The sequence below is a fragment of the Bos indicus genome, chromosome 2, assembly GCF_029378745.1.
Source record: "Bos indicus isolate NIAB-ARS_2022 breed Sahiwal x Tharparkar chromosome 2, NIAB-ARS_B.indTharparkar_mat_pri_1.0, whole genome shotgun sequence".
Classification (NCBI taxonomy): Eukaryota; Metazoa; Chordata; class Mammalia; order Artiodactyla; family Bovidae; genus Bos; species Bos indicus.
In genome coordinates, this window is record NC_091761.1 from 41,969,454 (window position 1) to 41,996,453 (window position 27,000).

At 38.4% G+C, this 27,000-nt stretch overlaps 1 protein-coding gene across 5 annotated transcripts in view; it reads right to left on the reverse strand.

Moving 5' to 3' along the window:
* GALNT13 (polypeptide N-acetylgalactosaminyltransferase 13) overlaps positions 1-27,000 on the reverse strand; it is a 655,617-nt gene that overhangs the window by 319,378 nt on the left and 309,239 nt on the right. The gene's annotated exons all lie outside the window — the stretch shown is intronic.

The window sequence follows — 27,000 nt, forward strand, 5'->3', positions numbered from 1 at the left end:
GACATTTGCACTGATTGTGTAAAATCAACTACTGGCTCCTTCAGCACCAAACTGTACAAGAATCATTAAATTCTTCAATACACTTGCCAGTGAAAAGCACAAAAACACACCTCCCAGCAAACAAGCAACACCAACAGTGACAAATACCTTTTAAATATTCCATGTGATGAAATGGAAAGTATGCCTATGATGGTTAATTTCATGTATCAGTTTGACTGGGTGAAGGGATATCCAGATAGCTGGTATAATGCTATTTCTGGGTTTATAAGAATGCTTCCTGGAGTGATTAGCATTTTAATTGGTGAACTGAGTAAAGCAGATGGCCCTACCTAACATGGGTGAGCATCATCTAATCTCCTGAGGGCCTGAGTAGAACAACAACAACAAAAAACAGAAGAAGGAATAATTTGCTCTCTCTCTGTGCTAAGCGTGGTGGCTGCGACAGCGCACAAGTGCGGCCAAGAGGAGCTACCCCACATCCAAGGTAAGGAGCAGTGGCTGTGCTTTCCTGGAGCAGCAATGAAGAGATACCCCACGTCCAAGGTAAGAGAAATCCAAGTAAGATGGTAGGCAGCAACAGAGGGCAGACAGACTGAAACCGCAATCACAGACAACTAGCCAAAGTGATCACACGGACCACAGCTTTGTCTAACTCAATGAAACAAAGCTATGCTGTGTGGAGCCACCCAAGATGAATGGGCCATGGTGGAGAGGTCTGACAGAATGGTCCACTGGAGAAGGGAATGGCAAACCACTTCAGTATTCTTGCCTTTAGAACCCCATGAACAGTATGAAAAGGCAAAAAGATAGGACACTGAAAGATGAACTCCCCAGGTTGGTAGGTGCCCAATATGCTACTGGAGATCAGTAGAGAAATAACTACAAAAAGAATGAAGGGATGGAGCCAAAGTAAAAACAACACCCAGTTGTGGATAAGACTGGTGACAGAAGCAAGTTTCGATCCTGTAAAGAGCAATATTGCATAGGAACCTGGAATGTTAAGTCCATGAATCAAGGCAAATTGGAAGTGGTCAAACAAGAGATGGCAAGAGTGAACGTCGACATTCTAGGAATCAGGGAACTAAGATGGACTGGAATGGGTGAATTTAACTCAGATGACCATTATATCTACCACTGTGGGCAGGAATCCATTAGAAGAAATGGAGTAGCATCATGGTCAACAAAAGGGTTTGAAATGCAGTACTTGGATGCAATCTCAAAAACAAAAGAATGATCTCTGTTCATTTCTAAGGCAAACCATTCAATATCACAGTATTCCAAGTCTATGCCCCGACCAGTAACGCTGAAGAAGCTGAAGTTGAACAGTTCTATGAAGACCAATAAGACCTTCTAGAACTAACACACACAAAAAAGATGTCCTTTTCACTATAGGGAACTGGAATGCAAAAGTAGGAAGTCAAGAAACACCTGGAGTAACAGGCAAATTTGACCTTGGAGTATAGAATGAAGCAGGGCAAAGGCTAATAGAGTTCTGCCAAGAGAACACACTGGTCACAGCAAACACCTTCTTCCAACAACACAAGAGAAGACTCTACACATGGACATCCCCAGAGAGTCGACACTGAAATCAGATTGATTATGTTCTTTGCATCCAAAGATGGAGAAGCCCTATACAGTCAGCAAAAACAAGACCAAGAGATGACTGAGGCTCAGATCATGAATTCCTTATTGCCAAATTCAGACTGAAATTGAAGAAACTGGTGAAAATTACTAGACGATTCAGGTATGACCTAAATCAAATCCTTTATGACTATACAATGGAAGTGAGAAACAGATTTAAGGGACTAGATCTGATAGACAGAGTGCCTGATGAACTAGGGATGGAGGTTCATGACATTGTACAGGAGGCAGGAATGAAGATTATCCCCAAGAAAAAGAAAAGCAAAAAAGCAAAATGGCTGTCTGAGGAGGCCTTACAAATAGCTGTGAAAAGAAGGGAAGCAAAAAACAAAGGAAAAAAGGAAATATGTACCCATTTGAATTCAGAGTTCCAAAGAATAGCATGGAGAGATAAGAAAGCCTTCCTCAGTGATCAGTGCAAAGAAACAGATGAAAACAACAGAATGGGAAAGACTAGAGATCTCTTCAAGAAAATTAGAGATACCAAGGGAACATTTCATGCAAAGATAGGCTCAATAAAGGACAGAAATGGTATGGACCTAACAGAAGCAGAAGATATCAAAAAGAGGTGGCAAGAATACACAAAAGAACTATACAGAAAAGATCTTCATGACCCAGATAATCATGATGGGGCGATCATTCACCTAGAGCCAGACATCCTGGAATGTGAAGTCAAATGGGCCTTAGAAAGCATCACTACAAAGCTAATGGAGGTGACAGAATTCCAGTAGAGCTATTTCAAATCCTGAAAGATCATGCTGTGAAAGTGCTGCACTCAATATGCCAGCAAATTTGGAAAACTCAGCAGTGGCCACACGACTGGAAAAGGTCAGTTTTCATTTCAATCCCAAAGAAAGGCAATGCCAAAGAATGCTCAAACTACCACACAATTGCACTCATCTCACATGCTAGTATGGAGAAGGCAATGGCACCCCACTCCAGTACTCTTGCCTGGAAAATCTCATGGATGGAGGAGCCTGGAAGGCTGCAGTCCATGGGGTTGCTGAGGGCCGGACATGACTGAGCGACTTCACTTCCACTTTTCACTTTCATGCATTGGAGAAGGAAATGGCAACCCACTCCAGTGTTCTTGCCTGGAGAATCCCAGGGATGGGGAAGTCTAGTGTGCTGCCACCTATGGGGTTGCACAGAGTCAGACACGACTGAAGTGACTTAGCATAGCATGGGATAGCACATGCTAGTAAAGTAATGCTCAAAATTCTTCAAGCCAGGCTTCAGCAGTACATGGACTGTGAATTCCAGATATTCAAGCTGGTTTAGAAAAGGCAGAGGAACCAGAGATTAAATTGCCAACATCTGCTGGATCATGGAAAAAGCAAGAGAGTTCCAGAAAAACATCTATTTCTGCTTTATTGACTATGCCAAAGCCTTTGACTGTGTGGACCACAATAAACTGTGGAAAATTCTGAAAGAGATGGGAATTCCAGACCACCTGATCTGCCTCTTGAGAAACCTATATGCGGTTCAAGAAGCCACAGTTAGTACTGGCCATGGAACAACAGACTGGTTCCAAATAGGAAAAGGAGTACGTCAAGGCTGTATATTGTCACCCTGCTTATTTAACGTATATGCAGAGTACATCATGAGAAATGCTGGGCTGGAGGAAGCACAACCTGGAATCAAGATTGCCAGGAGAAATATCAATAACCTCAGATATGCAGATGACACCACCCTTATGGCAGAAAGTGAAGAACTAAAGAGCCTCTTGATGGAAGTGAAAGAGGAGAGTGAAAATGTTTGCTTAAAGCTCAACATTCAGAAAATGAAAATCATGGCATCTGGTCCCATTACTTCATGGCAAATAGATGGATAACAGTGGAAATAGTGGCTGACTTTATTTTTCTGGGCTCCAAAATCACTGCATATGTTGACTGCAGATGAAATTAAAAGACGCTTACTCCTTGGAAGGAAAGTTATGACCCCTAGACAGCATATTAAAAAGCAGAGACATTACTTTGTCAACAAAGGTCCATCTAGTCCAGGCTATGGTTTTTCCAGTGGTCATGTATGGATGTGAGAGTTGGACTATAAAGAAAGCTGAGTGCCAAAGAATTGATGCTTTTGAACTGTGGTGTTGGAGAAGACTCTTGAGAGTCCCTTGGACTGCAAGGAGATCCAACCAGTCCATCCTAAAGGAGATCAGTCCTGGGTGTTCATTGTAAGGACTGATGTTGAAGCTGAAACTTCAGTACTTTGGCCACCTGATGCGAAGAGCTGACTCATTTAAAAAGACCCTAATGCTGGGAAATATTGAGGGCAGGAGGAGACAGGGATGACAGAGGATGAGATGGTCAGATGGCATCACTGACTCAATGGATAGGGATTTGGGTGGACTCTGGGAGTTAGTGATGGACAGGGAGGTCTGGAGTGCTGCAATTCACGGGGTCGCAACGAGTCAGACATGACTGAGCGAATGAACTGAACTGAACTGAACTGTGCTAAGATATCCTGCCCTTGGGCAAGAGACTCTTGGGTCTTTTTGCGCTTTTGGACTCAGATAGGAATTTACACCATATGCCTCCATTACTCACTATCCATCCCCCCACCTCTCTGCCCAACACCCATTCTCAAATTTTAGTCAGAGTTAATTATGCCACCCACATTCCTATTCCTGGTTCTCTAGCTTGCGCACAGCAGACAGTGGGACTTCTCAGCTTCTATATTTGATTAGGTCAGTTCCTATAATAAATATTTCCCTCCCTCTCTCTCTCTCTGTACACACACACACACACACACACACACACACACACACACACACGCCTTCTCTGGGTCCCTTCTCTGGAGAACCAGGACTGAATGCCTAAAGGCCTCAAACCAGGACTATAATGCCTAAAGCACTCCTGCAACATCCCAACATTTAATGGTTGTCTAAAGAAAAGCAATTTTGAGATCATCTGAATTGCAAATTAACTAGCTGCTTGGTTCTTGGAATACTATTGTTATCTGAAGAAACAACTAAGAACCTACCATTTTGAGGTTTTGCATGATGTTTTCTTGAAAATTAACAAAAATGATTTTGTTTTTATTAAGGAAGACAATTGACAGTAGTAGATTTTTGTCTGTGATAAAAAGTCAAGAGATGGCAAAAATTACAATTTTAGAGAACTTAGATCCTTCACTTGGAACTTGAGAATTTCATAAAGAACTTAACAGCTATGTAAGTTATCTGATACGGCCAGCTGTGATATTAACCAATTAAATTTTTTTGCTATTGTAAAACTGTCTAACTGTATAATAGGCAAGGGGTTCAATTTGGAAAACAAACATAATTCAGTGAACAGATATTTCCCCAATAAACAATAAATAATGTTACCAGGTGTTGCATGAGTAACAGACTTAAATATAGCAGAGTATAGAAAGTTCACTGATACTGTTTCAGATGCTGTACTGCAAGTGATCTTTCAGAAACAATTTTTCTTAAAGTTTTGGTACAGTATCTTTGAGTTTGGGTAAAGTATCAAATTTCAAATAGCCATACTTTTTATCTTCAAGGACAATTAAAATATATCTTCCCTTCCAACTATACATCTCTGTGAGCTCTAATATTCGTCATATGCCTAAACCAAACTAACATTTCTAACAGACTGAATGCACAAGCAGATATAAGACTTCCACAGTTTTCTAAGACAGACATTAAAGAGATTAGTACTACTCAGTTTCTAAATTTGCAAAATAAAAAACTTTTCATAAAAATATTTGTTCAACAAATAATGGGGTTTATTGTTATTTTAAATGAATCAAATATATATTTAAAATTTTCTGCTTTATATTACAATAAATATTGTTTGTAATACTCTCTCTATATAAACAATTTGAGGATTCCATAACAATTTTTAAGATTAAAGTTTGGGATTCATTTATTCCTCACATTGATATTGGGAAAGAAGGATCCTTTAATGACTCTAGAATAGACCCAACATCATTGTAGACAAGAGCAACCCTTGACGCTCAGACTAGTTCTGATCATGGTATGTAGAGTAGGCTGAAAGATTTTAAACATCTACAAATTCTGCCACCATACTCATAAAACAATTGCAGTACTCTGTGCTTTTCCCATTTACGTAAATAGATATGCATGGAGGAAATAAAACACTGTCACAGAATGAGTTGGTAGTCAAATGACTGGCACAACTTTGGAAGTCAGACAGCTTGAGTTTCAAACGATTTCTCAATTTACTAGCTCTGTCAGTCTGGTCCACTTATTTAACCTCTACATAATATGTCTGCTTCTTTATAAGCAAAGAGTACCAACCTCAATAGCTCTAAGAAGATATAATAGACAATGCATATACAATATTAAGCATAACACCTCACAGTAAGAATCCTCTAAATTGTATTTGTTATGTTATCACTATTACTGCTACTCTTATTAGGTTTCCAGATTTAAAGGCTTTCTGGGAGAGGAGAGATACTAATATACATAAGAGTAAAAAAAGACATCTGAAAATGTTCTTAAAGAACACACTAATTAGTGGACTTTGAGATTCAAAATATTAGCTTAGATATTAAAGGGATGACCAAAATGGTGAAATACTGTTAATGTTAAGCATTTCCCTGTAAAGGCTTTTTAAAAGTGACAAAAGTCATTGACAATCTCCAAGAGATATGTAAATTTAACTTGCAGCAATCCTGGATCATAGGGAAATAAATGATTTATATTTTACTTATGAAATCCAGTAACTGTTAATAGTGACCTGAAAAAGTGTTTTGTAGCTAAAACTTTGAAGGCTATATCACATGTTGTAAAAGTTATCAAAATTACTGGCTTTAAAAAAGCAAAATGACACTGCTTCATTTTCAAGTTTTAATTATCTTTTTTGGGAAAAGCACATATTAAATTTAAATAAAGTAATAAAACCTAAAATTATTTCACTAAAGTACCTACCAGAAAGGAAAATGTTAATGTAAACAGAAGAAATGCTATAAATATTAGCATCAAACAAATGCTTTACTGGTAGTTAAGTCCAAAAATGTTTTTTCATCAAAGGAAAGATAATTTTTAAAGACTAAACTCTCATTTTGTTAATATGCTCCTGCTTTCTGATCTTAGTTCTAAAATCTATTCTGCTATTAAATCCTTTATTGTCAATATGGTCTATAAAAACATAAAATTTCTCAATATACAACAGTATAAGATTAAATAGTGTGTCTGTTGAATACTTGTTTTATTATTATCATACTTACAAAGATTTACAGTGGATATTGAAAGATAGCCAGGAAATTAAATGTACAGAGCAAATTTTAAAATATACTCATAAAATCTGCTTAAGTAATACATAGATAAATTGCCTAATCATATATACATATAGAGATAGTTATATAGGGATATTAGTTTAGAGAAAGAAGATTGGAATCATGAATAGCAAATGTTTATGCTTATTTTGGGTGGTAATGTTTAGATTTTTTAATATGTGGTTATAATTTTCTGGAAAAATGCCTTATTATAATTATAAGCAGAAATCAATTAAATCCATTTGCTTCAAAAAATACATAGTAATAGAAATGTGTACCTTTCATTAAGAAATTATAGCTGTAGATATTTAAAAGCAATATTTACACTGATTTTTTTAAGACAACTGGTTTGCTGAGCTGATGAAAAATAAAACCACACACAAATACACACACACACACACAAAACAAAGAAAGAAAATGAACCAGCAAAGCACGTTTTATACAGTAGTTAAAGTAATAGAAGATTAAAGAACAATAATGATATAGAGTTTTCTTTTTTTAATTTTTAATGCTCAGGAAAACAATTTCCATGTTGCTATGAGTGTCTATGTATCTGAGATAGCTTAAAATAGTCACTGAACAAAAAGCACAAAAACCTGAAATGACTGTGAGAAAGCTACAGATGTCACAAATTATTTTTCAGGCACTGATGCCTTCAGTGCCATCTGTATTATGTGTGTTTGGGTTGGTTTAAACAGCTTGATGACACCTTCATAAATTGAGTATTCATGCTGAGTATGTGAATTGCACTACAAACTAAGCAGCGTATTTCTGTAAATTTTGCTGTGAAATTTGTTTTCAAATCAAGCACATAATAAAATTCACTCTAAGTCAGCTATAGAGAAATGTGTGTCCAAAAACATCTGCCTCCCAAAGTATCTAATTGGATACGCAGTCAAGTAACAAATAGAATTATGTCTGAGTTAGCTGAAACACTCTTCAAAATTTTCATCATGAAAGAGCTGCAAACCCAACAACATTGACAGTTAAATGTTTTTCTTGAAAAGCTGCTTTGCCTGGATATGAAAGTATTGCTGAAGCCTCTTTAAGTTATAAATGTCAGATGAAAGGAACAACCCTTAAAAATTAACATTGAGTATGCCTTCATGGCTTATTTCAGGGAATAAAAAAAAAAAAAAAACAAGTGTGTTAGTAAAGTCATTTGACACTCAAACTTGCAATCCTGGAAAAATCACTCTGTTTCAAAGGATTATCTTCCACATTTTATATAATTTCTCCTTATCCTCTCTCACTTTGGAAAACCTTACACACACTTCTGGTTTTAAAATGACTATGAGAAAATCTACAAGAAGTTAAATCATATGTGCAATCTGCCACAAAATTTCCCTTTTTGTAAATTAATTGTAATGAAATCAGGCTAAAAAAATAATATTACGTATTTCACACACAGATTAATTCATCCATGTATTCATGTATCTGTTGGCTGAACAGTTAATAAATATTTACTGCTGCTGCTAACTCACTTTAGTTGTGTCCAACTCTGTGTGACTCCATAGATGGCAGCCCACCAGGCTCCCCCATCCCTGGGATTCTCCAGGCAAGAACACTGGAGTGGGTTGCCATTTCCTTCTCCAATGCATGAAAGTGAAAAGTGAAAGTGAAGTCGCTCAGTCGTGTCCGACTCTTAGCGACCCCATGCACTGCAGCCTACAAGGCTCCTATGCCCATGGGATTTTCCAAGCAAGAGTACTGGAGTGGGGTGCCATCGCCTTCTTCGAAATATTTACTACAGTTACATCTTTTTAATAGCACTTATTACGCTATTAAATCATAGTTCGTTATTATGTAATATAGCAACAGTTCATTATGATTTTTTTACATGTCTGTTTTCCCACACTGAGATTTGAACTGCAGTGTGGGAAAACAGACATGTAAAAAAATCATAATGAACTGTTGCTATATTACATAATAACGAACTATGATTTAATAGCGTAATAAGTGCTATTAAAAAGATGTAAGTGGTGAATTAGGGGGTAGAAGGAATTAGAAAAAGTTTCAGAGGGAGATGACTGTTGGGTGGTAAAGGATGAGTGAGTGGTTATCAGGCAGATTTGGTGAGAAAGGACATTCTAGAAAAGAGAACAACATAGTGAAAGGGTTATGTTAGCAAGAGGAAACCTGAGTTGTTTAAAAACTCCAAGTGTGTCCTGTATGTCTGGATCATAAGGCATCTTTGGCGCAGTGGCTGCAGATGAACTTAGAAAGGCTGTCTGAAGGAGTTTTAAATTATGCCAAGGCATTTCATCTAGGATGTCACTAGAAGATGTTAGGTAGGGAGCCATATGACCATATTTGCATTTAGAAGATAATTCTACCAGATTTGTGAAAGAAATTGGAGCTGGCTGAATGGGGAAGAGAGTTGACCACAAAGCTGACAACAGGGAGATAAATTAAGGAGCTACTGCAAACCCTCAGGCAGCAAATGATGAGGGCAGTGCAACTGGAAAAGTAGAGAGAAACTTGAGGACCATGTCATTGATAGAATTAAGGATATCTGAGCATCGCCTGTGGAGGTACAGGTCAGCAGTGGCCTGCCACAGGGGCAGGGGCACTGGGGGCAGCAGACCTGGGTAAGGTATAAGCCCTCTTGGAGGAGGTCACCATTAACCCCACCAGAGAGCCGCCAGAACTTACACAGGACTGGGAAATAGACTTTCGGAAGGCACAAACTGAACCAGGAGAAGGAGCAGTGACCCCATAAGAGATTGACCCAGATTTGCCTGTGAGTGTCCAGGAGTTTCCAGCAGAGGCGTGGGTCCGTGGTGGCCTGCTGCAGGGTTGGGGGCATTGAGTGTAGCAGTACAAGCATGGGATATTTTGAAGGAGGTCACCATTATCTTCATTACCTCCACCATAGTTTGGCCCCAGGGAAATGGAGGGAACACAGCTCCACCCATCAACAGAAAATTGGATTAAAATTTTACTGAACATGGAGCTGCCCATCAGAACAAGACCCAGTTTTCCCCTCAGTCTATCCCATCAGGAAGCGTCCATAAGCCTCTTATCCTTTGCCATCAGAGGGCAGACAGACTGAAAACCACAATCACAGAAAACAAACCAATCTAACCACATGGACCACAGCCTTGTCTAACTCAATGAAATTATAAGCCATGCTGTGTAGGGCCACCCAAGACAGACCGGTCATGGTAGAGAGTTCTGACAAAAGGTAGTCCACTGGAGAAGGGAATGGCAAACCATTTCAGTATTCTTGCCTTGAGAACCCCATGAACAGTATGAAAAGGGAAAAAGATAGGACACTGAAAGATGAACCCCCCCAGGTCGGTAGGTGCCCAATATGCTACTGGAGATCAGTGGAGAAGTAACTCCAGAAAGAATGAAGGGATGGAGCCAAAGCAAAAACAACACCCAGTTGTGGATGGGACTGGTGACAGAAGCAAGGTTCGATGCTGTAAAGACCAATACTGCATAGGAACCTGGAATGTTAGGTCCATGAATCAAGGCAAATTGGAAGTGGTCAAACAAGAGACAGCAAGAGTAAACATTGACATTTTAGGAATCAGCTAACTAAGATGGACTGGAATGGGGGAATTTAACTCAAAGGACGATTATATCTACTATTGTGGGCAAGAATCCCTTAGAAGAAATGGAATAGCCATCACAGTCAACAAAAGAGTCCGAAATGCAGTACTTGGATGCAATCTCGAAAATGACAGAAGGATCTCTGTTCTTATCCAAGGCAAACCATTCAATATCACGGTAATCCAAGTCTATGCCCCAACCAGTAATGCTGAAGAAGCTGAAGTTGAACGGTTCTATTAAGACATACAAGACCTTTGAGAACTAAAAAACAAGAGAGATGTCCTTTTCATTATAAGGGACTGGAATACAAAAGTAGGAAGTCAAGAAACACCTGAAGTAACAGGCAAATTTGGCCTTAGAGTACAGAATGAAGCAGGATGAAGGCTAACAGAGTTTTGCCAAGAGAACACACGAATCATACCAAAAACCTTCTTCCAACAACACAAGAGAAGACTCGACACATGGACATCACCAGAAGCCCAGCACTGAAAATAGACTGATTATATTCTTTGCAGCCAAAGATGGAGAAGCTCTATACTGTTAGCAAAAACAAGACCAGGCGATGACTGTGGCTCAGATCATGAACTCCTTATTGCCAAATTAAGACTGAAATTGAAGAAAGTAGGGAAAACCACTAGACCATTCAGGTATGACCTAAATCAAATCCCTTATGATTATACAGTGGAAGTGAGAAACAGATTTAAGGGACTAGATCTGATAGACAGAGTGCCTGATGAACTATGGAATGAGGTTCCTGACATTGCACAGGAGACAGGGATCAAGACCATCACCTAGAAAAAGAAATGCAAAAAAGGCAAAATGGTTGTCTGAGGAGGCCTTACAAATAGCTGTGAAATGAAGAGAAGTGAAAAGCAAAGGAGAAAAGGAAAGATATACCCATTTGAATGCAGAGTTCCAAAGAATAATAGCAAGAAGAGATAAGAAAGCCTTCCTAAGTGATCAGTGCAAAGAAATAGAGGAAAACAAAGGAATGGGAAAGACTAGATATCTGTTCAAGAAAATTAGAGATATCAAAGGAACATTTCATGCAAAGATGGGCTCAATAAAGGACAGAAATGGTTTGGACCTAACAGAAGCAGAAGATATTAAGAAGAGGTGGCAAGAATACACAGAAGACCTGTACGGAAAAAGATCTTCATGACCCAGATAATCACGATGGTGTGATCACTCACCTAGAGCCAGACATCCTGGAATGTGAAGTCAAGTGGGCCTTAGGAATGATCACCACGAACAAAGCTAGTGGAGGTGATTAAATTCCAGTTGAGCTATTTCAAATCCTTAAAGGTGATGCTGTGAAAGTGTTGCACTCAATATGCCAGTAAATTTGGAAAACTCATCAGTGGCCACAAGACTGGAAAAGGTCAGTTTTCATTCCAATCCCAAAGAAAGGCAATGCCAAAGAATGCTCAATTTACCACACAATTGCACTCATCTCACATGCTAGTAAAGTAATGCTTAAATTCTCCAAGCCAGGCTTCAACAATACATGAACTGTGAGCTTTCAGATGTTCAAGCTGGTTTTAGAAAAGGTAGAGGAAACAGATCAAATTGTCAACATCTGCTGGTTCATGGAAAAAGCAAGAGAGTTCCAGAAAAACATCTATTTCTGCTTTATTGACTATGCCAAAGCCTTTGACTGTGTGGATCACAATAAACTGTAGGAAATTTCCTGTACAAGAGATGGGAATACCAGACCACCTGACCTGTCTCTGAGAAATCTGTATGCAGGTCAGAAAGCAACAGTTAGGACTAGACATGGAACAACAGACTGTTTCCAAATAGGAAAAGGAGTACATCAAGTCTGTATATTGTCACCCTGCTTATTTAACTTATATGGAGAATACATCATGGGAAATCTGGCCTGGATGAAGCACAAGCTGATATCAATATTGCCAGGAAAAATATCAGTAACCTCAGATATGCAGATGACACCACCCTATGGCAGAAAGTGAAGAGGAACTAAAGAGCCTTTTGATGAAAGTGAAAGAGGAGAGTGAAAAAGTTGGCTTAAAGCTCAACATTCAGAACACTAAGATCATAGCATCCGGTCCCATCACTTATGGGAAATAGATGGGTAAATAGTGGCAGACTTTATTTTGGGGGGCTCCAAAATCACCGCAGATAGTGACTGTAGCCATGGAGTTTAAGACGTTTACTCCTTGGAAGAGAAGTTAAGACCAATATAGACAGCATATTAAAAGCAGAGACATTACTTTGCCAACAAAGGTCCATCTAGTCAAGGCTATGGTTTTTTCAGTAGTCATGTATGGATGTGTCAGTTGGACTATAAAGAAAGTCGGGTGCTGAAGAATTGATGCTTTTGAACTATGGTGTTGGAGAAGACGCTTGAGAGTCCCTTAGACTGCAAGGAGATCCAACCAGTCCATCCTAAAGGAAATCAGTCCTGAATATCCATTGTAAGGACTGATGTTGAAGCTGAAACTCCAATACTTTGACCGCCTGATGCTAAGAGGTGACTCATTTGAAAAGACCCTGATACTGGGAAAGACTGAAGGTGGGAGAACGGAACAACAGAGGATGCGTGGTTGGATGGCATCACCCACTCAATGACCATGAGTTTAAGTAAACTCTGGGAGTTGGTGATTGATAGCAAGGCCTGGCGTGCTGCAGTCCATGGGGTAGGAAAGATTCAGACACGACTGAGCAACTGAACGGACTGACTGATCTGACTATCAATATTCAGGGTGACTGATAGGGAAGACATTAAAAATTCTGAGTTATTTCTCACTTAGCAGTTCCCATGTTTTAGACATTATTTCCTCATTTTGTAGTCTACTTCCTATTTGAAAAAATCCTTGTCAACCCTGTCAAATCCAGAAATTGTCAGGGACATTTTGGTCAAGGCTGGTGATACTGAGCACTGGCTTTGTCTATTGGTAGGGAGGTAGACAGCTGCTACTACCACTTCCTTTTAGTGCTCCTAGGACCTCAAGGAATTCAGTTTCGTCTTTTAGCACCTAACTCATAGAGGTTAACCCAAGAGTAGTAAACAACCTTGAACAAGCAAGGCATTTTCCTGGTCCATCCAAGGAATGACCAACCATATCTAGCTGGAGGAGTAACAGATATGGTGGCAAGTCATTTAACTGAGATTTCTCAAGAGCACTGGGTGTCAATTACGGAATGACCTTAATGAACATTATACTCTTAAAGATTGCTTTTGAATTACATGAATGATTATGATATGAGGGCTGGGAATATACACAAATTCCTAAAATGGCAAGTTGGGCACTGAGGCAAACTGATGTCTCTGGACTCTTCAGAAGAGAATGGATATTACTGAGATACAGGGTATGATGATATCAACATAAAAATCTAGCCCAGCATTGCCAGATCATTTTTTGGTCTAGTGTCTACATATATATTTAGCAAACTTTACTTTTTAAATTAGATTTAAGCTTGCAGAAAAAAAAATGAGCAGAAGATAGAGTGTTCCCTCTACAGTCCCAACACTCTCCACACACTCACTCATGGTGTCTATCATTAACCCCTTGTATCAGTTCAGTTCAGTCACTCAGTCATGTCCGACTCTGCGACTCCATGGACTACACACGCCAGGCCTCCCTGTCCAACACGAATTTCCGGAGTTCACTCAAACTCATGTCCATTGAGTCTGTGATGCCATCCAACCATCTCATCCTCTGTCGTCCCCTTCTCCTCCTGCCTTCAATCTTTCCCAGCATCAGGGTATTTTCAAATGAGTCAGCTGTTCACATCAGATGGCCAAAGTATCAGTGTGGTACATTTGCTATAACTGCTGAACCAATTTATAGACATCATTATTAACAAATGTACAGTGAAATGTATCCACCATTACAGAATCATGTAGAAGAGTTTCATGGCCCTAAAGCCTGATGTTACATCTATTCATCCCTTCATCCCTATCCCCTAATCCCAGGCTACCACTGAATATTTACTGTCTCCATAGTTCTGCCTTTTCCAGAATGTCAAGTACTTGGAATAATATAATACATATCCTTTTCAGATTGCTGTCTTCAATTTAACATTATGCATTTAAGATTCTTCCATGTTCTTTTGTAGCTTGAGGGCTCATTCTTTTTATCACTGAATAATACTCTGTTGCCTGGATGTAACACAGAAAATTGGTTTTTTCAAAAGACGAAAATTCTATATAATTATAATGTGAAGATTTTTTTATTGGTTAAATACTGTTAACTAATTGCTGTTACTGTTGTTTGCCATTCTCTGCATCTATTAAAACACTGATTCCTTGGTCGTACTCCCCCAAATTATGACTCAATAGATCATAAGGAAGCTCACAAACGTACCTATCTGACACTCGTCCAGTCAGTGCACATGCTGCTGGTCCCTGGCCCACAATTTGACTAACATTGGTCTACATTATCCAAACCATAAACACAGCCTATGAAAAATTTTTAGATAACATTAACTCACTGACAGTATTTTCATGAAGGATTTTTCCTTAGCTTTAGTTGATATGTTAAATGAGACATAATGGACACTACTTTACAACATCCACTTTTTTTTAGGGGACTATGAATACAACAGTAACTGTAATAGAAGCACTACAGAATAAAGAAACATCACTAGAATCATTTCCCCTATTCCATTTTATACAAAACCATTCACACAATTTCCCTTCATGGCTCACAGCCTTGGTGTAGCAAAGGCTCTTGCCGAGAAGGCCAAGTGGTTTCAAAAGAGATTTTAAAAACAGCAGGAAAGAAAGGAAGTGAAAATCAAGGGAGAAAGGGAAAGATATACCCAACTGAATGCAGAGTTCCAGAGAACAGCAAGAGAGATGAGAAGGCCTTTTTAATGAAGAATGCAGAGAAATAGAGAAAAATAATAGAACTAGAAAAACTAGAAGACGCTTTGAGAAAACTGCAGATATTAAGGGAAAATTTCACACAAGGATGGTATGACAAAGGACAGAAACGGTAAGGATCTAATAGAAATAGAAGAGATTAAGAAGAGGTGGCAAGAATACACAGAAGAATTATATAAAAATGTCCTAATGACCAAGATAACTACAATGCTGCAGTAACTCACCTAGAGCCAGACATCCTAGAGTGTGAAGTCAAGTGGGACTTAGGAAGAATTACTAGGAACAAAGCTACCAGAGGTCATGGAATTCCAGGTAAGCTATTTCACATCCTGAAAGGTGATGATGTTAAAGTGCTGCACTCCATCTGTCAGCAAATTTGGAAACTTCAGCTGGAAAAGGTCAGTTTTCGTTTTAATCCCCCAAAATGGCAATGTTCACATGCTGGCATTTCACATGCTGGCAAAGTTATGCTCAAAATCCTTCAAGCTAGGCTTCATCAGTAAGTGAACCAAGAACTTCCAGATGCAGAAGCTGGTTTTAGAAAAGGTAGAGGAACTAGAGATCAACTTGGATCATGGAGAGAGCAAGGGAGTTTCAGAAAAACTTCTTCATTGACTACACTAAAGCCTTTTACTGTGTAGATCACAACAAACTTCTTTGTTTGGAAAATTCTTTGGAATTTTCTTAAAGAGATAATTTGGAAAATATCTCTTTGGAAAATTCTTAAAGAGGTAGGACTATCAGACCACCTTACCTGTCTCCCAAGAAACTGTATGCAGGTCAAGAAGCAACACTTAGAATTGGACATAGAACAATGGGCAGGTTCAAAATTGGGAAAGGAGTACATCAAGGCTGTATGTCACCCTGCTTATTTACCTTATATGGACAGTACATCATAAGAAACGCTGGGCTGGATGAACCACAAGGTGGAATCAAGATTGCCAGGAGAAATATCAATAACCTTAGATAATGCAGATGACATAATCCTTATGATAGAAAGCAAAGAGAAACTAAAGAGCCTCTTGATGAGGATATAAGGGGAGAGTGAAAGGCTGGCTTAAAACTCCACATTCAAAAAACTAAGACTGTGGCATCCAGTCCCATCACTTCATGGCAAATAGACGGGGAATAGGGGGAAACAGTGACAGACTTTATTTTCTTGGGCTCCAAAATCACTGCAGATGGTGACTGCAGGCATGAAATTAAAAGACAGTTGCTCTTTGGACGAAAAGCTATGACAAACACAGACAGCGTATTAAAAAGCAGAGACATCACTTTGCTGACAAAGGTCCATCTAGTCAAAGCTATGGTTTTTCCAGTAGTCATATACAGATGTGAGAGCTGGACCATAAAGAAGGTTGAGCGCCTAAGAACTGATGCTTTTGAAATGTGCTGGAGAAGACTATTGAGAGTCCCTTGGACTGCAAGGAGATCAAACCAGTCAATCCTAAAGGAAATCAACCCTGAATATTCATTGAAAGGACTGATGCTGAAGCTGAAGCTCCAGTACTTTGTCTACCTGATGTGAAGAACTGATTCATTGGAAAAGACCTTGATGCTGGAAAGATTGAAGACAGGAGGAAAAGGGGATGGCAGAAGATAAGATGGTTGGATAGCATCACCAATTCAATGGATATGAGTTACAGCAAAATCTAGGAGAGAGTGGAGGACAGGGAAGCCTAGTATGCTACAGTCCATGGGGCTAGAAAGAGTCAGACATGACTGAGTGACTGAACCACCTCTCAGAGGAATAACTTACACAAAGTTTCCTATTGTGGGTTTCTATTACTCCAAAAGGAGTCTATGGATATAAATCAGAGGTTCATAAACTTGGATATGCACATTTCCAAATGAGACCCAGCATTTACTAATCATAAATATAAGTAACAAACTATGAACATATTATAGTACCTGTGACTTTGACACTAATAGTACTCACAAATACTTTCATAAGCCTATCATAATTGCAGGTATCTGGGATTATCTATACTTAGCACTATTTTGAAATTGTGGTAGTTTTATTAAAAGTATCTTAAGACAGTAGTAATATGGCAGCACATATTATCCTATTACAAAATTTATTTTAAAATAGTTTGGTGAGTATTTTTCTATCTGACTTCTTTTTCCTCTTCATATTTTGTACATTCTGAGAAAGGACCCATGTGTTTAACCAGATATCCAAAGGAATCCTTGATACCTCAAGTTTAAGAAAGCCTAAGAACTTGGCAAAAATATTTTTCCTGTTCCAAGTTAGCCCAAAGGATCCACTGTCTTGAAATATTCCATCTAGAATAGTTCTCATTCCTGCTGTTTGATTACTTTTATATTTGGTGTGTACTTTAGACATATGACTATTCAGACAATAGACCCAGGTCTTTCTGAATGAACCTCCATATGTCAAGGTGTCATGCCCATATCAACAATGTGAGTCCCTTTATAGGGATTGATTTGACCAGAGTACTGATCAGGAGAATAACTAATATTAACAGGTTAGCTATTCCACACCCAGATATATTTACTGCATAAAACAAATTTCCTCAAAAAGTGAGAAGTTAAAAGTAAAAAGTTTCAAATTATTAAATTCCTAATGATGTCAGAGATTTTTTTGGTATGAATATGCAGAAGTTTGGCTCACGAGTTCTTTTCAAATACTGAATTTACAACTTCTCTAGTCAAACTAACAAAATGATAGGAAATATTAACACTATTTGCTTAGGAAAAAGGTAATCATTATTACAACCAAATTAAAATCAAATAATATCAGCTCAAGTTTTCATAAGAACTCATGATAAATATCTTTTTAATAAGGAGAGACTTTTTATTCAAGTGTATCGGAAGTAATATGACAAGAAGAATCTTATTTCCCCAAGACTAAAAACATTTCCTTATGATAATAGATATGCAGCCAGAAAAGTATGGTGATGATATATTATAGTCAATAATAAAAAATGAGAGATACAAAGAACAAAATAAAATCTCATTTTCACAATTGCTTAGAATTTCCCAAAAGTTTCAGCTTTATTCTCAATCTCAAATCTAAAACGTTTGTACTGGAAAAGTCACCTTACATAGAGGATAAAATATGTAAGTTATGCCATCAAGGAAATCTAATAAAAGCCAAACATTTTTTACTGGTTTTGGTTAAAAACATCCTTTGACTGGAAAGGATTATTTTAGACAAGTTTTCAAGTTTTATGTGTGCTACTCCATTAAATCCTTTCCAACATGCCCACAGAACTGTATGAAAGCTTAGACAATCCTAAGATTTATTTCTCTGAATTTCTTACTTAATAGTACTCCCTACATCCCATATTTCCCTTATTTCTCAGCCTTCTTCACACTACAGATTGGTATCTGCTTTCTGTGTGGCCCCACAGATGTGCTCTAGGCTTGGGCTGTGCATCCTAGCTCAGACATTGATTGTAACTGCCCCACTCCACATCCCCTTAACATGGACACTAGTATGTGATAAAAGTTTTGCAGATACTGATGTATCATCTAGCTACCCTTCAATCATTCAATCTATCAGTGAAGATACTGAGTCTGCACAGTTTCAAGGTATCTTAAATTCCCTTCCTGAATATGACAAGCTAAGAAAATCATACACTGTGAACTTGTACCAGTTAGGCCTATCTAATTTAAGTTCAAAGAAGATTTTCATTGGGAATGGTCATTTGCAACTGACCCAAACAATTCTTTTAAGTTATATAAAATACAGCTTTTAGGAATCCAGATTCATAGTTGATACTCAAACTGGAGGTTAAGTAAAGTAAAAACTCATTTGCTTAACATTGTATGTATATGTAGGCATTTGTGTATTTCACGGTGTATTAAACACAAATATAATGTCTACTAAAACAATGAAGTATCAGATGGAAAGTGAGGGCAACTAATTAATAAGAAACTTCTAGCAAAGTTATCATCACCCACAATTTACTATCATTTCCACAAATGGATTATATAATTAGTGATTCATAGCAGGCCAGAAGTAAACTGTCAAGTGGAATAATCTCAAAATAGCTGATAAAACAAGCTGTGAAGCTGAGAAACAGTTTAGCACTTACGTGTTCCTACTTCACTGGTGCTTGCCTTAATAAGACATAAGCTTCTATTTCAAAGTCAAGGACCTCAGAGTGTTCAAAATAGACAGACACTTTGGAGTCAAGAAAATAGCTTCATAGCCTGCCCATATCTTCCAGTTATACACTATATTATCTGTCAAGTCAATTAACCTCTTTGAATTTTGGTTCTCCCATCTGTGAAAGGGGATTGCTATCTGACTTGGGATCTGGTGTGCTGTTTTGAAATTCCTTTGAAATATAGCTTGTGGAACCATTTTATAGACTGAAAGCATGAAAATGACAAAGTAGATATTATACATTAGTATGTTTCAAGTTATAGAGAAATGGTAGGAGGCAAGTGGGATTGAGGACAAGTTCCTAGAATAGCAGGTATAGGATTAACTCTTCTCATCCTACTCTGTGATTGAGAATTTTTTAAGGAGTGGTTGGAGTTCCTCTGCATGGGAAGGAAAGTTTAGAAGACTCCTTCCAAGCCCTCTATATAGTTGTTCATTGTGCAAAGAATTTCTAACCTTAGTAGTCACTTATTTCAGCCAGGAAAAGGAAATTAACATAGCTGAGTGTCTAAGAAGGCCAACCAGATACTATATGATTTAAAGTATTATTTTTGATCAACAACTGAACAATTGAGAAAAGAGAGGCTAAGAAAGTTGAAGTAAAATACCCAAGGTGCAACTACTGCTTGTTCCATTTTGGAGTTGAAAAAATCCTCTGAATCCAAAGATTTTTCCAACAAAACTACACAAATTGTTCTGCAACTGTCATCTGTTAAATCAAATTTTTCTTCCTTTTAACCTTCTGTGCTGGATATTTTTATGTCGGAATTTATTACAAGGTCATTTTATTATTTAATCATTTAGGGGTAATATAGAATGACATCACAAGGAAAATGTAATAATCAGTTCAGTTCAGTCCCTCAGCTGTGTCTGACACTTTGCTACCCCATGGACTGCAGCATGCCAGGCTTCCCTGTACATCACCAACTCCTGGAGCTTGCTCAAACTTATGTCCATCAAGTCGATGGTGCCATCAAACCATCTCATCCTCTGTTGTCCCCTTCTCCTCCTGCCTTCAATCTTTCCCAGCATTAGGGTCTTTTCAAATGAGTCAGCTCTTCACATCAGGTGGCCAAAGTATTGGAGTTTCAGCTTCAACATCAGTCCTTCCAATGAATATTCAGGACTGATTTCCTTTAGGATGAACTGGTTGGATCTCCTTGCAGTCCAAGGGACTCTCAAGAGTCTTCTCCAACACCACAGTTCAAAAGTATCAAGTCTTCCGCGTTCAGCTTTATTTATGGTCCGACTCTGACATCCATACGTGAGTACTGGAAAAACCATAGTTTTGACTAGATGGTCCTTTGTCAACAAAGTAAGTCTCTGCTTTTTAATATGCTATCTAGATTTGTCATAGCTTTTCTTTCAAGGAGCAAGCATCTTTTAATTTCATGGCTGCAGTCACCATCTGCAGTGATTTTGGAGCCCAAGAAAATAAAGTCTGTCACTGTTTCCGTTGTTTCCTGACCTATTTGCCATGAACTGATAGGACTGGATGCCATGATATAGTTTTTTGAATGTTGAGTTTTAAGCCAGCTTTTTCACTCTCCTCTTTCACTTTCATCAAGAGGCTCTTCAGTTCCTCTTCACTTTCGTCTATAAGTGTGGTGTCATCTGCATATCTGAGGTTATTGATATTTCTCGCGGCAATCTTGATTCCAGTTTGTGCTTCATTCAACCCTGCATTTCTCATTATGTAATCTGCATATGAGTTACATAAGCAGGGTGACAATATACAGCCTTGACATATTACTTTCCCAGTGGAACCATTCTGTTGTTCCATGTCCATGTTACGTCCAAGCAACAGAAGTAACTGTTGCTTCTTGACCTGCATACAGATTTCTCAAGAGGCAGGTAAGGTGTTCTTGTATTCCCATCTCATTAAGAATTTTGCACAGTTTGTTGTGATCTACACAGTCAAAGGCTTTGGTGCAATCAATAAAGCAAAAAGTGAAGTGAAAGTGAAGTCGCTCAGTCATGTCCAATTCTTTACGATACCATGGACTGTAGCCTACCAGGCCTCTCCATCCGTGGGATTTTCCAGGCAAGAATACTGGATTGGGTTGCCATTTCCTTCTCCATGTTTTTATAAAATATAAAATGACATCACAAGGAAAATGTAATAATACCCAGATATTGTTCCAGTACTTTAGCATATCTATTTTTGCATATTTAGCTCATTCAAATCTCCTCACAATCTCAAAATATAGGCATTATTATTATTTTCATATTACAGATGAGAGAAAAAATCTGTGTCATTAGCCACTATGCTATGCTGCCTCTCTGGCAGGAGTGGTAGAGTTATAATAACTATGAGATTTATTGTCCATACTGGGCTGTTAATAATTATTCCAGGCAGTAGGTATAGACTTGAGTCAATCAAATATTTGGCCACCATTAACCAAGTGGATAGCTATCCAGAATATCGTATACATTCTCATTGATCATATTCTTGGGGACCTATCAGTTAAAAATACATCTTTTTCCTTCTGACTTACTTCCCTCTGTATGACACTCTCTATGTTAATCCACATCTCTATAAATGACCCAATTTTGTTCTTCTTTATGGCTGAGTAATATTCCATTGTGTACATACCACATCTTCTTTACCTATTCCTCTGTGATAGACATCTATGTTGCTTCCATGTCTTGGCTATATACACTATTCATAATATGTATAAAATAGGTAGCTAATTGAAACATACTGTATAGCACAGGGGACTCTACTTAATGAACTGTCGCAACTTGAATGGGAAGGAAGTCCAAAAGAGGGGGGGATATATGTACTTATGTGGCTGATTCATTTTCTGTACAGTAGAAAGTAACACAACACTGTAAAGCAACTATACTCCAATAAAAGTTAATTAAAAAAATAAGCAAATAAAACTACAGCTTTTCTGTGACTCAAGTCAGACAATACAAAAAACGGTTTTTGGAATCTGAATCTTGGATTGCCCAAGAGTTAGGTGACTTCATTCATTCTAGAAGTTTTGCTTCTGCTCCCCAGATCTCTAGATACACCTGGGTTCCTACACATTCAGACATTCACTTCTTCCTCTTCCCATGGAGTGTGTTACCTCATATACTATAAATATATTTACCATTTGTTTCAGTTATAAATGGCTTCTCATCCTTGAAACCAAAGAAAACTTGTTGGTACAAAGGTCAACCTGGAGAACTGATTCTATACCATGAAAGTTATGTATCAGCTACAATCAGCATCTCAAGTCCTTGTAAACCTTAAACAGATTTTGCAAACCTAGAAGAACACCTTTGGGACTCATGGCATCACCGACTCGATGGACGTGAGTTTGAGTGAACTCTGGGAGTTGGTGATAGACAGGGAGGCATGTGCTGCAATTCATGGGGTCGCAAAGAGTTGGACACGACTGAGCGACTGAACTGAACTGAACTAGGGTAGGTTGGTATTTTCATTGTCTTTTGGCTACTGTAACAAATCACACGAATATAGTGGCTTAAAACAGCACAAATGTATCCTTTTAGAGTTCTGGAAGCTGGAAATCTGAAATTAAGTTTTATTAGGCTGAAGTCAAGGTGTCAGCAGTGCTGGCTTCTTCTGCAGACACTGCGGAGAGAACCCACCTTCTTGCCTTTTCTAGCCTGGAAAGGCTCTTGCAGTCTTTGACTTGTAAACCTCCCTCCACTGTCAAACTTCATCCCTCTAGTCTCTGCTTCCATTATCGCATGGCCTTCTCTCTCATGCTGACTCTTCCTGCACCCTCTTACCCTGGGACCACACACATAATCCAAGATAATCTCCCCATCTCAATATATACTTAATTATATCCACAAAGTACCATCCACCATCTTGCTATACAAGATGATATTCACAGGTTCTGGGGATTTGGATGTAGACATACATACAGACAGACAGGGGAATATCACCATTCCGCCTACTAAAGGTGGTAACTTAATGAAACACTATGGACATAAAGATCATTGGAAAAAGCTATGTCCAAACAGAAACAAAATTGTTTTTTCTATAAATTCCAGATTATCCATTATATTTATAAAGATTTATCAGAAGTTAACACTTATCTTTCATAATTGTTTTGTTTTAAACTTCATTTAATGACTAGTTAAGAGTTTTAAATAAAATTTATTGGAAGGCCTGATATGGTGTGAGCAGATACAGAGTTGAGAATGAGATTTTTAAAGATACACACACACACGTGTGTGTGTGTGCTCAGTTGTCTCTGTCTCTTTATGACCCCATGGACTGCCAGACTTCTCTGTCCATGGAGTTTTCCAGGCAAGAATACTGGAGTGGGTTGCCATTTCCTATTCTAGGAGATTGAATGGAAGCTGCATCTCCTATGTTTCCTGCATTGGCAGGTGGATTCTTTACCACTGCCCCACCTGGGAAGCAATTTCTTATGAATTTGGTTAAGAACCAAATATGAGGTTGGTTGAATTTGGTTAAAAACCAGGTATGAGGATTCATCACTGAACATAATGGGTGCTATGATGTGCTCCCTAGATTCTTCAACCAGGGGAGGAAGCAAATAAACAAACATTTAAACCACTTGAGTGTGGCCAGAAAACACCTCAATTGCCAGGCTGGCTTTCAAGACAATGTTGAGGGAAGAGAGATAATTTTCTCAGTGGCGTGCCTTCTTCCTAAGGTACCTGTATCCAGTGGTGGGTCAATCCATGGGTCAGTGATCTGGCCCACTTGTGCCAATCTGGGACCATTTTAAACGTGCATTCTATCTTCAAACTCTCCCCCATAGGATTGCCTGAAGCTTCTATTCAGACATCACAGCTCAACTCAATGATGTGCTGGAGCTGGTTGGTACCAGCACATTAGAGCTGATCTGTGCATCACAGTCAGTGATGCCAAGTATGTACCTTAAAATCTGCCACAATAAGAGTATTTTCACTATGGGAAAGAACAAACAATATAAATCAGGACTTTTAAAATATCATTATTATTTCAGAGAACCATATATTAAACATTTATCAGCAAACTTCTGGGATTTTCCATCTGCACAATCCTGCTTATTTCTCTTCCTGCCCAAAGATACAAATCCCAAGAATACTCACTAATAAACCTGCTGTAAAAACAACCCATCTTCAATTCAGACTTTAAAAAATTACTTTCTCAAAAACTCTATAAGTAACCAATGAGAACCTACTGAATAATACTCAATGCTCTATGGTGGCCTGAATGGAAAAGAAATGCAAATGGCGAGGGGCAGATATATGTATACTTATAGCTGGTCCACTTTGCTGTACAGCAGAAACTAACATTGTAAAGCAACTGTACTCCAATAAAATGTAATTAAAAATAACACAATAGCACAAAAGAAATTCAGTTACTAACATAATGAGCCATCAACCTCAATACTTAAGAACTTTCTGGAAATAAGGATATGTAGTTTATAAAACTACAATATAACAATTAAAATTAATAAATTAGAATTGATCCATTCCTACCATTTAATCCTCAGACTAGTCAGATTTCACCAATTGTTCTAGTAATGCCTTTACAGCAAAAGGCTCAAGTTCAAATGCATGAGTTGCATGTGACTGTCATGTCTCATTAGGCTCTTCAAACTCTGCCAGTCCTCAGCTTCCATGACCTTGACATTTGCAAGTTTACCGACCAGTTTTTGTTGTTGATGTTGTTGCTGAATGTCCTTCAGTGCAGATATGTTTAATGTCTCTCATGATTAGATTCAAATTATGCATTTCTGGCAGGAATATCGAATAAGATGCTACACAGTATCAGGTAGGGCAGGATTTTGACTCATTGTATTGCTGACAGTGTTCACTTTTATCACTTAAAACAGTGTCCTCTATTTTAGCTTTGTAATTAACTATCTTTGTTCAGAAGACTATTAAAGCTGTTTAGATGTCCCATTGCTCACCAAAATGTTTCTCATTCATTTATTCATAGCAATATAGACTAATGGAATCTTATTTTTCATTAGTCTGTAATTCATCCACATCATTATTTATTTTGATGCTCAATTTGTCCCAAATTTGGTTTGTTGGAGCCCCTGTACCTTGGCTTCTATATCCTCCATCATTCATTATGCTCTCAGGTACAAGATGTTCTAAAGTCACTCATATGTCCACTGACCCAAGATAGCAATCAGGCATTTCTCTAAGGATCTGATTCCAGTAGATTTATTAAGAAATTCAAGATATAGGTGCAGGAGTGCTCACTGTTATTGGGATGTCATTGTTTCCAAGCCCTCTCAGTGGACAGAAGTATAGGAATATCTGTGTGTGTGGTATGTGTGTGTACACATACTCAAACATATATAATGCGTGGAAACACTATTTTAAAAATGTTTTAATCTGTTATTCTTTCTATAATAGAACCTAGAAGTCAATATTGATATTCCCAGCTCCATTTTAATTCCACAGGGTTCATTCTAAAATTTCCTTTCCATGTTTTATCTTCCTTTTTGACAGCAAGTATCCTGATTTGCTCAATCAATCCCACTGTATGAAACCAATCTTCCATCCCCTCTGCCATCTTCTCCCCACTACACATGATTTCTGAAACTCAGCATAGGGTGCCTCCCCAACCCTATGTGGCCAGCTTCCTGTCATTCTATCCTGCTCTGGCCTGCAGTTCTGGACTACCTTGCCACCCAGCAGCCCCCCATCACCTTCAGTTCAGTTCAGTCACTCAGTCGTGTCTGACTCTTTGCTACCCCGTGGACTGCAGCATACCAGGCCTCCTTGTCCATCACCAACTCCCAGAGTTTACTCGCACTCATGTCATTGAGCCGGTGATGCCATCCAACTATCTCATCCTCTGTTGTCCCCTTCTCCTCCTGCCTTCAATCTTTCCCAGCATCAGGGTCTTTTCAAATTAGTCAGTTCTTCACATCAGGTGGCCAAAGTATTAGAATTTCAGCTTCAGCATCAGTCCTACCAGTGAATATTCAGGATTGATTTCCATTATGATGGACTGATTGGATCTCCTTGCAGTCCAAGGGATACTCAAGAGTCTTCTCCACCACCACAGTTCAAAAGCATCAATTCTTCAGCACTCAGCCTTCTTTATAGTCCAACTCTCACAACCATACATGACTACTGGAAAAAACATAGCTTTGACTAGATGGACCTTTGTTGGCAAAGCAATGTCTCTGCTTTTAATATGCTGTCTAGGTTGGTCACAACTTTTCTTCCAAGGAGCAAGCATCTTTTAATTTCATGGCTGCAGTGATTTTGGAGCCCCCCAAAATAAAGTCTGTCACTGTTTCCCCTGTTTTCCCATCTATTTGCTATGAAGTGATGGGACCAGATGCCGTGATCTTAGTTTCTGAATGTTCAGGGGTTTTTTTCTTTTTTTAACCATTAGGTTATGGTGATTAGTACTTGCATTTCCATAAGCATTTGTAGGGGGCACATAATAAATATATGAGAATAAACATCTTTGGAAGAATGTGTCTGTGATATATCTGGATTAGCTAGGTGGTCAAGATTGCATGTGATTTTGTTATTGTGTGCTTTTCTCTTTGTGTGTGACAATATGTGTAACCATGTGAGAGAAGGTGTCTGTGCAGAATCT